This window comes from Sparus aurata, chromosome 9 (genome assembly GCF_900880675.1).
Source record: "Sparus aurata chromosome 9, fSpaAur1.1, whole genome shotgun sequence".
NCBI lineage: Eukaryota > Metazoa > Chordata > Actinopteri > Spariformes > Sparidae > Sparus > Sparus aurata.
In genome coordinates this window covers 16,814,512-16,828,378 of record NC_044195.1, presented here as the reverse complement: position 1 = coordinate 16,828,378, position 13,867 = coordinate 16,814,512, and the positions used below count along the sequence as shown (strand labels likewise).

The 13,867-nt window shown below is 43.3% G+C and overlaps 1 protein-coding gene across 1 annotated transcript in view; it reads left to right on the top strand.

The window, feature by feature from the left end:
• The window catches only part of anos1 (anosmin 1), a 49,966-nt gene that overhangs the window by 8,255 nt on the left and 27,844 nt on the right, over positions 1 to 13,867 (top strand). The window lies entirely within an intron of this gene.

The following is a 13,867-nucleotide window of genomic DNA, read 5'->3' as shown; positions in this document are numbered from 1 at the left end:
GCCTTACATTCGCTGTACATATTAATCACAATCAGTGTCGAGTATCGGCGTCCTCACAGAATGACCCCTTGTGCCTGATTTCTAAATTCCCCTTTTTTGAATTTCAAATTGTTTCCTTGACAATTTGCATTCGCCTGGACCACAGCTGAGCTATTGTGCTTTGTGCTTTCTACTACATCTGCAAATGTATAGGTGCCCCCCCCCCTCGCCAAATAAGCAAATGTTAACAACATGCTGTTCTGTCACGCCGCTAAATGTTTCCTCAACTGTACGTAAATCGTGAGCTGTTGTTATGTTGTGTTTCTTCTCATTGTAAAGCTCTATTGTTGAACTCCAGGTGGTGACTGAAGCAGCTCAAGGCAAAGCACAATCCGCTTAAGTTTGTCTTTTAAATCATTTTAAAACTTCTGTGGTGTGTTTAGAGGTAAAGTGCATATCTTTCCTCTTGCCTGTAGTGCCATTTATCCGTCTAGATTGTTTTGGTATGAGGCAGTACAGGCAGTAGAGATGTCCTGAATTGTTTTGTCTTGTCTCAAATATAATGGAACTAGATGGGACTCGACGTATGTGACTCAAAGCGCTGAAAAAAAGTTAATTTGGGAAAAACGCAACTGCAATGTCTCTTTTACAGAGAATCATGGTCTGGTTTTTCAAGATAATCTTCTGACGTTGTTCTGGTGGGTGTCATGTGGGAACTATTTTCTTTCTAGTGCATCACTACACAGAAGGAAGTGTGACCACAACAAGGTCTTTAGATCATCTTGTATTACCTGGTCATTATTTGTAGAAAGACATTTTGAGCACAAAAAGCTGAGCGCCATCTAGTTCCATTATATTGTAGAAAAGGCAGATATCTACAGCTGATAGAGACGGGTATTGAACTACAATACTTTCATGGCACTGACCGAACTGATCCGATGCTATCGAGTTTGGAAAAATGTCTCCTTGTTCGATTCCAAATTTCAATACCTAAGGAGTTCATCCCAGCCAATCAGCACATGGCATGCTTGTTGTGACAGATAATAAGCACTGCAGGTAAGAGGAGAAACTGGGAAAAATTTTTTTTCCATTTTTGTGTGAACTATCCCTTTAAAGCCCATGTTTTATTCACTTAAGAAGGCAGGTCTCCGTTGTTTTCACCATAATGCTGTGAAACTTGTTTCTCTCCTTTCCACTGTGATGGCCAACATCGGTTCTTGGCACCGGTTGCTCCTCAGTCACTCGGCAGTGTTTTACGTTTGAAAAAAGCCTTCTGCTGGCTGTGAGTCCCGGCACAGCAGACTGTTTTCATAATCAACCAGCTAACATTGCTGAAAGTCTGAAAATGCCCCAAAAACTTTTTAATGGACTTCTTGTTCTCTGTGCTGTAACAAGCGTGTCAGTTAGGACTTCTTGATCCTACTTGTAGGCTGTAAATAAATGAGGCTGGATTTGATGTAAGCCCTCTAAAAATAATGATGTGCTTGTGTTACTGCTGTGTTACCAGGTTTGCTCTGCCACTCTGCTGCTCCGAGTAGTTTCAAGGGGCTCCCTGAATTTAATTAATTTAATTGTAACCTCGGTTTTTTTGTTCAGCCATTCAGGACGCCGGCCAGGGCACGGCGCTGAGGTTTAATTTGCGGCCAGAAGTCAATATTTTGGTAGCAAACATTACCACACTTCACAGCCACGTCAATGACTCGAGTGCACACTCAGGGCCAGTGTGCAGCCTGTCAAAACATGGAGCTATTGTGGCCGCTCTAACAATCGTACCAAATGGGCCCATGCTTTACAGTGGTTCCCTGTGAATAGCTCTACAGCCACTGATTAGCCTCTCCACTTCATGAACAGCACACACTCAAACAGAGAGACAAAGGCAGCGGCTCCCGGGGAGTGCGTTAGGGCAGAAGGCTTGTCCACCCAGAGCTCTGTTAAAGAGTAACAGAGGGCTCCCTGCCTGTGAAGAAAATGCGAGGAAGGGCCGCCTAATAATCAGACAAAGATGCTGTGACCCCGTCCATCTGTCCGCGTTTTAGGAAATCAAAGCGTCCCGTTTGATGAGAAAGTCATCCCGGTCATCTCGTATGCAGTGTCCGGAGTTAGCACCCCCCCGCTCCCAGCGTCCCCATTCCCCATTGTCATGGTAATTAACCTGCTTGCCCCCTCTCGTCAGTGCACAGCGAGGTGGCATTTGGAGAGCTGGGGAGTCATTATCATGCCATAACGCTGGACCAGCAGACAAACTCCATTCAGCATGGGGGAGACGCCAGGAGAACAGACACAGGCAGCAGCGTCGGCAGCATTTTCTATGAGGCCATTGTCATTTTGTCTCCCTACTGTTAGAGCTCCCCTGACTCGAGAAGTTTGGACGTGTTCCCTGAAAGTTTGAAAAAATTCCAGGGTGTTTCTTTTTTATTTATTTTTTTTGCTCTCTCTGCCGGTGCAAAGAAAATAGATTTTGTGCGTGCGCTGAGGCGGCCAAGAAGCTTTTCCTCATTCAGAGCACGGCTGATATTAGCAAGGATTGCTTTCCCCCATGGGTGTGATCCAGGCTCCAAAATCAAATGCTAGGATTGACTTAAGGCAGCTAAATGCCGCTGTGCAACAAAGCAGTGCGCTTCATTAATCAAACTCCTCTCAGGGAAGGGAAGAGAGGAAAGGACATGTGCATTATGCCTGGATAAGTTTGCCCTGTGGTGAGTCATTGGAACGTGTCCATCACTTACAGCTCCTGAGGAAGAAAGTGTAATATTTTTCTTGTAAACACGCTGAATATCCTGAACTTCCATTGGAACTCTCAGTGAATTAGAGTGGTGGTTGGTGAAAGTAGTTTTGAAGAAGAAATTAAAACTCAGAATTTCAAGATTTACAACATGAATAAGGTGATGATACAAACTCAGAAATATTAATTTATTCCATAACTGAATAAACAGACTGTTCTCAGAGAAAGAATAATGTCCCCAGAACACTGTTTGAAGCTAGAAAGGTGGCCGCCACATATAAATAAAAGTAAAACAGAATGAAACTTTGTTGTCCTTTGAGGTCAGTTTGTTTATGAAGCTCTTTCTCTCCTGATCAAAAATTCCTTCCCCAAAACTACATACTGCACTTTTTAATCTAACATCCTTCAGCAGGGTTGTCTCTGCCTTTCATTTCTCTACACCAGCCACATCCCTGCCCTTTATTTATTTCCACAGGGAACGCCTTTAGAAAGCAACCTTGTCTGGTCACCATTTGACGGCAATGAGTCGTGCACGTCTTCTTTCACGGACGTCTCGCGTGTCCCTGATGGCTCTCTCGGAGCGCTCTCTTTCCTCACCAATAACACCCCGAGCCGCACTTACCAGCGCAAGAATAAGAAGTGTTTGCTCTTTAGGATTACATGCGCCCTCGTCTTCACATGTTTAAAGCTTTGGAGCTGTTTGCCTGAACAACAATCACAGGAATGCTACTATGTGTCATTCAAAAGCCCCACTGTCAACCCCCCCCGCTCTCCTACCAACCCCCACGTTTTCTCACGCCGAAAAAAAACAAAAAACGGTCGAACTTCCCATTAGTTGATTTTTAAGGGTCAGTTGAAGCTATAAAGTAGAATCAGAAGCGCGGCGGGCAAATCTCACTTTCGCTTGAAGCTTCGAGGCGGGTGTGTCATTGCAGTTTACAAGTCTTTTTGTGTGGCCGTCTCTTCTTTGGCGGGAGGTAGTATATTCCGAGGCGCTCTGAAAAGATGTGATGAAGTGGGTGCTGCTTGCAGTAGGTTTACGGCCGGGCATGGCCGGGATTGTTAGGCGCTTAGACAGACTTCAAAGCACCTTTTGGTCATGTTGAGGCCAGACACTGCTCTCACCTCCTTGTGTTGGACACATTACCAGCCCCAACACCTTCAAAGCGAGCTAGAAATCAATCTGTCAAGCGGGTCAAGCTCGTCTGAATTGAAGTGTGGCTGCTAAACAGGATTGTAAAATTTGAAAAAAACAACAAAAAAAACCCAGTCCTTGCTGGTTTAATTGATTATCTAATTTCACATATACGTGTAAGACTTCTGAGATCATTTGTGCGGTTTCTCTGAAGCCTTATCCTCTTGTGCTCTTCTATCTAGTTCGAGGCAGTGTGAGTGTTAGCGTGTGGGTGGCGGAGGAGTGTGAAGCGGGGCTGGTCAGTCCCAGCAGGAAGGACCTGATCTGGACATGGTTGTTAAGTTTCATTGGCTAAAGGGGGGGTCGCTTCATTGGCTGCTATCTGTGGAGCTCATTATTCACATGGTGGGTGGCAGAGAATGAAAAGCCCCCACAGCAAAGAAAGAAAAAAAAAAAGAAAAACCCAAAGACATGGCCACAGGAGACGAGGCCGTGGAACTGCACTTTAGACTTCCTCGGCAGTCTGAAGCTGCTGTCTGTTCAGTATGCGAGTGATGAACTTTCCAGGAAACCCTCCAGGAAGAGGTACACTCACCCTCTCATACCAACCTGTGTTTTTATTGATCCCGCAGACCACGGTGGCCTTTTAAAGAGTAGCCATTTATATTTCCGGGATAATCAAGCGTTCATAGATTTCACATGTTCTCCCTGTCAGAAGGGATTTTATTCTCATGAAGGATTAATGTAATCAAAGCTGCTGTGAAATCCTCTTTGAGCAATAATGACCAGTCACACTGAGACAATCTGCTGTCGTCCAAGTGTTTGTGCTCATCCTGAGGATGGACTGGCTGAATATCATAGATGGGAGCGCACCTTTTCATGTTGACTGTGCTGTCCGTTTCCTCTCCTGAGCTCACATGTTGAGAGGTGCCGAGGCAAGAAAAGATTCCGTGGCTTTGTCCATGGCCTGCGTTCATGTGGCGTCGCCAGAGTAATCGTGCAGACAGTCACATAGACGAAAGGAAAGATTAGAATGTAAGAATCTTAAAGCTGATGTACTTAGCAGATGTGGGCTTATCAATTTATCCTCAAAGCCGCTGCATCCTGCCGATAAATCCTGAAGATTGTGTGTGACAGTTTCAGGACGGCGGAGATTCAAGAATGTGTGTCAAAGACTCGGTGATCGACAGCTCTCTTCACCTTTGACTTGAAGATGACAACTCCAGTGGAGCAATTTATACTTGAGATTTCCAGAGCAGGTATCAGAGATGAAGAAAAACCGCCTCCTTTTGACATTTTGTTTGTTTCCTACATCAACAGAAATCCCAAATTCCCTACTCGGCTCGCCAAGATCTGCCTGCTTTTTGTAAAGCCCTTGTTCTCAGCTTCAGAAAAACATAAAAGAGAATTCAATCATCACTTCAAGCAATTAGAATGTGTAATACCACTTTTATTGGGCTGCATGTTATGGCTCAATTAGGGCTGCAACTAGGGATGCGAATGATAAGGAATTTCTTTAATAGGTAGTCGGCTGCCTTAACAATCGATTATCAGTAGGTAAGTGGCGAGGGAGTCACAGTATGTACTGGCGTGATCTATGTCTGATGCTAAATCTGTTTAGCATCTGGCTCCAGCTGGTCGCTGTTCAGCAACTGGCCCAACCAAATCCAACCCACATTGATATTATTACTAAATTAATTGCCAAATCAGTTTGGATAGAATGTCTTTTTTGTATTTTTTTTTTAATTACATATGACTTCTAATGCTAGTATTTTGTGCTTTATTTTCACATGTTCAATTGGCAAGCATTTGTAATTTGTAAGAAGATGTTTTTTAACATCTCTTTATTGGTATTTCAGTTCTGAAATAGTACAGGCTGAATGTAAATGATATGAAATATCACAAAAATAGTGTGGAGATTACATGCACAGACAACACAACACAAACAACACAGGAACAGGAACAATATAAAGTTTGTTGTACAAGGTACCGGGCTGCTTTGCCTGGTAATTGCTGACAGTTCATTTGACGGAGTTGAAGTAGCAGAGAGCTGGCAGGATGTTTACTGCTGAGCTTCTATATAACCTCGTTTATCAACAAAATGTAGGCTGGAGCTTGTGCCTGTTTCCAATTCAGAATATTCATCTATTTGACAGAGAGTTATGAACCTAGCCACAGTTGCAAGGAGTTCTTTAAGAGGATTGTCATAACAAGATACTTTTTAATGTATTTGTGCCAATGTCTGGCTATCAGTTAATAGGTTTTTAATTGGTTAAACTCTAAGTAGCAATTAATCAATTAATGATTAATCATTCTGCTTCGTAGCTGCAATTAATTATTATTTTCATTGACGATGAAATCTCCTATGCAGAACCATCTACTGCAAAATGTTTTGAAAAGGGCATTCTCTTTGAAAAATATACATGGCAGGTGATTGGACAAATCACCTGCCAAATAATCTACAGGCTGATTTGAGCCAATAAGATCCACTGTAGGAGAGTGAAACCACCAGCGGAGCCAAATGGTTTTACCAAAGCCAGTTGGTAGAAGATCAAAAACATGTTATCCGTTATAAAAAATAAAAATAAAAAAAGCCTTCAGTACTATAGCAGCATCGATGCTAACCTCTTGAGAAGCAGCCATTTGCAAGATCACCTGGTCTGGTGAATTCAGTGGCCTCACAGGGTATGTTTGCTCTATAAAATGTCAGAAAATGGAAAAAATGTAGCTCAGTGTTTCCTAAAGTTTATTGTCCTAGAGGAGTAAAGAAACCAGAAAATACTCACTTTTTAGAAGTTGGAATCAGAGTTTTGACTTTTTTTCTTAGAAGATTACTCAAACCAGAGCAGATACAGTGACAAATCAAAGTAGGTGTCTCTTTTAGTAGTTGACAATTAATTGAATGACCAATTATTGCAGCTCCAGTCTCGATGTGTATGTGGTACAGTTCAGAGATACTGGAAAGAACAACTGGTGTTAGGAAATGTTGGTGGAGGCTGGAGAGGGCAAGTAGGATAAGTGAATTTCAAGTGTTTCTAAGGCTCAAATAAACAAGTGTAAATAGTGCTGGAATGTGACTGCAGCATGGGATTAGGACAGCTTTACTCCCCTCAACGGCGTGGCGTGTTTTACATGTTGTTGGCCTACATTGACACAGAATCTCCAGGTCTCATTTCATTTGGGGCGAGGAGTGATTGAGACGGCTTGAGTGGTCACCACGGGGACGTCCTTATATCTTGTTTACCATCTCCTCAATCTGCGGTGACCGACGTCGCTGTGACAGAAAATGCACATTTCATCTCCTGCGAGCGGATAGCGCGAGTTCATTACCGCCGCTGTAAATCAACCCAACGGACGGGTTGAATGAGTGGAAGTGCTTTATCAGGCGATCACGCTTTCAACTCCGCTCCACCGTCACATTATTCAGTGTGATGGTGTGGGAGTAAATACAGTAAATCATGCGCCGGGCATTCGTTTTCTGAGAGGGGTTTCTGCTTTCCCATGCCACGTCACAGCCGGCCTCTTTATCACCAATCTGACCCCACATGATGGATACATCCTGTTGAGTCTAATTGTCATGAAATGTAAACCGAGCCCAGAGGTAGGTGATAACTGTGGCTCTGGTTACAGCCACTGTATTTCCTGACTCCTGCAGAACATAACAACGTGAGATGGCAGAGGACCTGTAAGAGAAGGAGGCCTCGCTGTGTGTGTGTGTGTGTGTGTGTGGTGTCTGGGTGAAACTTCAGAGTCATTAAGTATTAAGTGCACTGCTATTGCATTCCACAGCAGACAAAGCACAAATTCTGGCTTAAGCTGTGCGGGCTTTATGCTCATAAATAAGGCAGGCACCTCTGATTGGGGGCTAAATGTATAATTCATGCACTGCCCCTCCTGCTCCTCCTCTTTTTTCTTCTCACTTTCTGCCAAGCTATTCCTTTTCAGCTCTTTGTTGTCTGGGCCCTCAACTGCATTTTAATCAATAATTAAAGTGATGCTCAAAGAATGTCTGTGTGACACCACCTGCTAGGTTACTCACCGTCTCCAAGAAACAAAACAGAAAGTCTTGAACCGTATACATTTCAGTTCACCCCACCGGAGCTGGAATAGTACAGTGTTTTAGTTGGTTGTAAATGTGAAGGAGTTATGAGACTGGCAACAGCCGCAGCATACGTCTTTCTCAGGGCTGTAAAACACTTGGAGATTTTGGAAAATGTGTCGTTAGTCGTGTAGGAGTAATTTGAAGAAGACTGTGTCGGTCTGAATTCATTAGCCTAGTTATCACAACAAGGCTCCAGACTGTGACCATTTAGTGGCGTTTTGGAACCATTTTTTGGAGACATTGCAACAAAATGTTATAATTAGGAGCACTGGTGCAACTTGTCCCTCATCATTTTTTTTTTCCATCTCATCATCATCCTCCATTGGTAACGTCTGCCTTGGCTGCCACAGCAGTAAAAAAAAAGACGAATCAAAGCAAAAGCATTTCTTGATCAGTCATCTGATACACTTCGTCAATACCATGAGAGCTGAGTATAAAGTATTTGTGTAATGTTGCAATGTCATGAGCAGCGCCCCTGAATGTGTTGTGCTGCATCGGTGTTATATATAGTACCCAAAAGTTAGAATTGAGTAAAAGTAAAGATATCCTGTTAAGATTTATCGTTGGTTTTAATGAAAGTGCCCCATATGAATAGTACTTGAGTAAAAGTTTGACTTGACTTAACTGCTGTTGTTCTTACCGGCAGTGGCGTTGTAGGCAGTGGTATAAGCATTGGTGCTATTGGCAGTGTCGTTACAAATTTAACAATGTGCTTCTATGCATAGTTTCTTTGCATGCTGTCTGTAGAGTAACTAGTAATTAAAGTTATCAAATAATCGTAGTGGAATAAAAGGTACAGCAATGGCCTTCAAATGTAGTGGAGTGGAAGTATAAAGTAGCAGAAAATTGAAATGCTCCAGAAAGAAAAAAATACCTTGGAGTTGTACTTGAGTACAGTGTTTAGGTAAATGTACGTAGGGAGCACCAGTGCTACTAGTGGAAAGAGTTGTACTGGAGCCCTGCATAGTTGTATGAAATGATGATGAGTTGTCTTGATATTACCAGTAGTACAAGCCTGTGGCAGCTCTGTATGTCATTCCATTTTTAGACGATAATTTCTAAAAAATCCACGTTGGCAGTTCTTAGTATTTCTCGGGTGCTGCAGGGCATCGCTGCAGACAGCTTGTCCTTCCTCAGAGCGGCTGTGACAGAAGTGATAAACAGATGCAGGGACGATAGGCTTGACTGCACCTAATTTTCATAAAGTTCTAGTTTGAGACAAGAGGAGAGCAGACAGCCACCAATTGGCTCCACAGACGCACCGTACATTATACCTGATTTGTGCACACCTAAGCACATGAGCGCCTTCATGCTGTAATTGTTGTCTTTCCTTGCTCTGAATCCTCATCTGACACTGCGAGCCGTCCATGTTTCCTGTTAGTTTGCAGAGGCTTACGTAACTGCGGAATAGAAAACCCCACAGCAATCACTGCGGTATAATTTTATCTGTGCATCCCCCTGAAATATGTAAATATAAAACCCAAACTCTGTATGAATATTTAACATGCACTTCCATTGACTCACGCAGTCTTAGTACTGTAAGTTTAAGTTGCAAATATATCATCGACACTACTGGGGATAATTCCAACAGCTCCAATACAATTCCTTATTGAAAATTTCAACCGGTTTTCCCTTCCAGATAAGTGTTTAGATAGCTATCCTTCTTCTTGCTGGAACGCCTCATCTCATATTTATGAGCGCCCATGTGAGCTCGCTGCGTATAGAGTTGCAGACTCGCATCTCAAGTCGGCACGCTGTTAATCTTTTTTCATCTACCTGATCCACGCCACTGTCTGCTCAACACACACCTGTGCTGATTTACGGCAGCGCAGAAATTAAATACACAATATCTCATGGACCTTAATGCTCTATAAGGTCACATAAGGTTGAGGAAATGGTGTGTCTAGACTATATAACAGCCCAGGACGAGGATATCTTCTTCCTGATTTATTTGCTGGATTTTTTACAGACCTTTGAAACTTAATGGCACGTCAGAGACGTACTGGAAAGCCTTGCTAGCATATGATTTTACACTCATTGAGATCACGGCTCATGCACTTGATGAAATATGTTTCAGCCTGGCTAATCTGTAATCATAGCCTCTGTGGGCATCATCTCGAAGGAAAGGACAAGGATTTTAAGGCGTGCTACTCAATTATTGTGTCCAGAAATAGACTTAAACTTTGAATATAAATAAAGCTGAGTTTGAGTGAGAATGGGGGAGAGAAAAGAAAAATCATCAAAAGTAATTGTCCTCACTGCGGTATTCCACTGTGTCCCTGGTAAATCTGAAAGTGTTGTCCGCATGTCTCAACTTTTTCATCCATCTATGGATTTTCTAAATCCATTCACGCTGAAATGCCAAAAATAATTGGAAAAACAGGAAAATCTCATATTTTTCCTCCTCTTTTATGTTTGTGGTTTTGGTGCAGCATTTCATTGTTTGAAAACCACCATTAATTCGGAAAAGAAATGGGATCGAATCTAAGCTGTTGTGACACACACAGCCGACATCTGTAAGAAAAGAGAGGCGAGGTCCTGTCCCCTCTGGTGTGACCCATGGGACCGTATTCCTGAAAACAATTGTACGTTATTCAATGCAAGAGACAAATGGAATCTTGATACCGTTTGAATTGTGCCATTAAACACATGATATTTGTTGGTTCAAAAGATATGCATCCCAAGAGTTTTGCAGTTTGTTGTAAAGATAGTGAATACCATCTAGTTTTGTGTGAAACCACTCAGTGAACCACACCATCTCGCTCATCACACCAACACGGCTGTCATCTCGGTATTGAAAACGGTGAACATCACAATAAATCTAGCCATAATAACAACTTGCGTTGTGAGAGGAGAGTTTATCCGTTCTGTGAGCTGCTAATATACAGAACCAGCTCTAAAAGGTTTTGGTTATGGCTTTTGATGGACATAAAACAAGGTCCCATGGTGGTCCACCAGATGGGGTGTGACTAATAGTTGAGACAGTTGAGATTTAAGACGGTGTCAATTGATTTGTTGTGGAAGTCTGTTGTGAAAACAGACTTCTAATAAGCCTGGAAGAGGAGAATACCATGTCAAGGCACAGGATTACCAAGACGTGAAGTTATTCAAATACTGAATATTTAAGTTGGTGCCCTGAAACCCTGAAAAAGGGGGAAAAGTCACCAAACTTCACAAGTTATTTTTTCAGATTTCAGATTTGACTGGTGATACTGTACATGCAGTTTTTTTTTTATGTCCTAGTGACCATCAAAATTTAGTTATGGCTGTCTCCCCATTCATTAAGATAGGGGCCTTATATTGTTTGCCAGAAATAACTGCCCAGGGGTGTTGGGTTACGGTTTGGTGATGGTTTCCTTGGGCTGATTAATGATTAATAAATAATGATACCAACAGTTGTTGAGTCTTTCAGAGTGGCCAATTAAGCAACGCAGGTGTGGTCACTGACATATTTTTGTTCTGTGTTGGTATAAATTAATGCGTAAGTAAAATATTAGTCTTATATCCTTAAAAAAGCTGTGCTCATTTTGGGCAATGTGGTGTTTTCTGCACAGACAGTATTGGGAAGTTGGCTTGTTCAAGTGCTTCAAAAGGGTATGAAGCTCCCCTGGCCGTCGTTGGCACAATGGATCATCGCCTGCATCGAAAAGAAGTCGAAAAAGTTCTTAGATGAAATGTCAAAGGTATGTGAGGGATGTGACTGCCTGCTCGCAGTCAGCCGTGGTTGTGCTGTGGCTTCCATGTCCCACCTCAGCTCAACCCTTCCTCCACTTCAACCAATGTGAATTTCTGGATCCTTCAGCTGCCAAGATTGCAACAGTAAACTCCAGACTGCGAAATGTCTCTCACATCTTACATGTCCCTCGAGAACCTGTTCGACAGTCTATGATTGGCATATTTCATTAAACGACTTCTCTTCTTGTGCAATTGTCTCACAGCAGATACAAAACATGTGTCGGTGACATCACCTGTACTGTGTGGTTGTGTGGTTATAAGCTGGGAAAATGCACACAAAAAGATCACAAAAAGAAGTTGGAGGCTACAGAAACATGGCCCTGTATCGTTGTTGGCAAGTGAAAGTGCATTGGCCGTGTTTTGCGAAAGATATATCACATGATAAAAAGCTCATTCTTGAGCCTGGTGCTCTCAGATCTATCCGACTTTTGGAAAACATCCATTTTTAGTATGATCGCGCTGGCTTAGGGCAGATGGAAGGCCGAAACAGAGAGAAGAGATGAGTTTCAAAATTTATCTGGATTAGAGCGGACATGGTTTGAGAGTGAAGGAGAACGAAAGGCAGATAAGGACTGAGGAGAAGCTGGGCAAGCCGAGCGGAGGCGACAGCCAAATAAAAGTGAAATAGAGTGAGAAGTGAGTGAGTACGTGGAGTAAGTGCCTGTTTCAATAGAGGAGGGAGCAGAGGCCCCGCTGACTTGCTCCTGGATGGGTCGATAGATATGAGCGGGGGGCTGAGAGCTGCCGGAATAATTGAGTCTGGTCATCGGGAGTGTGAAAAGCGCGAGGGCAGCAGAAAATGGCCATAACTCAATGAGATTGGGGCTGAGATTTACGACGTGTATGATCAACAACAGAGATTCCTCCATATCGGAGTCTCCCAGGGAAGCGGAAAGCTGCTGCTCCGTCCCAAGGGGCGGCAAAGGCACCTTGTAAATATCTGTTGGCACCACTCAGGCTTTCCAATGACCGCTGGGATCGATGCTCCCAGACAGCATCCCAGAGCTTTCGAGTGACAACACACAGGAGTGGGAGCTGTGTAGGTGTGTGTCTGCTGAATTTAATTTACAAAATAACTAGATCAATCGGAGCTGTCTCACTCATCACCCCCGCGCCTGTACAAATATGTTGTGGCAAAATGTCAGCTGCATGATTATGAATTATAGCCCGTCTTTTATTTTGTGTGTTTTGTATACAGCGTGTATTGTTAAGCCCCGGGCAGTCTTGACTGGTAGCAGCTTATGCTTCATTAACTAAAACAAAACCCTTCTGTGACATTTTATGCATGCACTCTTTTGCGTATGTTATTTCAGCCGTTCACTCACTCGGGCCATTTTTTAATGATGTGTGTCGATGCTCCCATGATGGAGAAAGGCCGTTCAGTGCACGGCAACCACAACCCCCCATTGCTCACCCCTTATCCCCCCCCTCCCCGTCGTCCCCCCCTGCCTCGTCCCAGCCATGACAAAGTGAAGATGGGCTGTGGCGTTGGCTGCCATTCAGCCTGACTCTCTCATCGGCCCCACAGAATGCCTTTCAGGGTCCCCCAGAGTAACGACCGCTGCGTTTTATTACAGCGTGAAATTGGTAGTGAAAGAGCGCCATGGATGTTCCTACTTAACCATGCAGAATGTGTCACTGTTGGGTACGAAGATAAGAGGACAAAGGGGAAATCAGCCGCTCAAATGCTTTTGTTGGGACTAACAGCTCAAGTCCATAGAAACAACCCAGTGCTCTTGTTTACCTCTCAGAGTAAAACCATTGGTGCCTTTTTAGGTGAAATTTGTCCAGGAATATGTTAACATCACATAGGATAATGACATGCATTCCCATTCAAACAGATGGTGGCTGCTTTGCCAGCTGGAGAGATTTGCTCGAGGGAGACCCAGACGTTGGCACCCAAACCCGGCAGATACACTTTGTCCAGCTCAATTATGTTCTCCACTCCAGTGCCATAGTTTGTTTTCCCAGATCAGATCTCAGAAAAGTCAGACACTGGCATTGCTATGGACGGCACAAGATGTGAAAATGTTTGAGGGCTCTCAAGCCTTGAAGGGACCACTAACACTAACTGTGAGACTGCGGATATCTCCTGATGCGATCGCTGGAATAGAATGGCATTAGTTAGGGCTGTAGCAAACAGTCATTTTCATGATCGATTAAACTGTTGATTATACTCGTTGTTGATTAATCA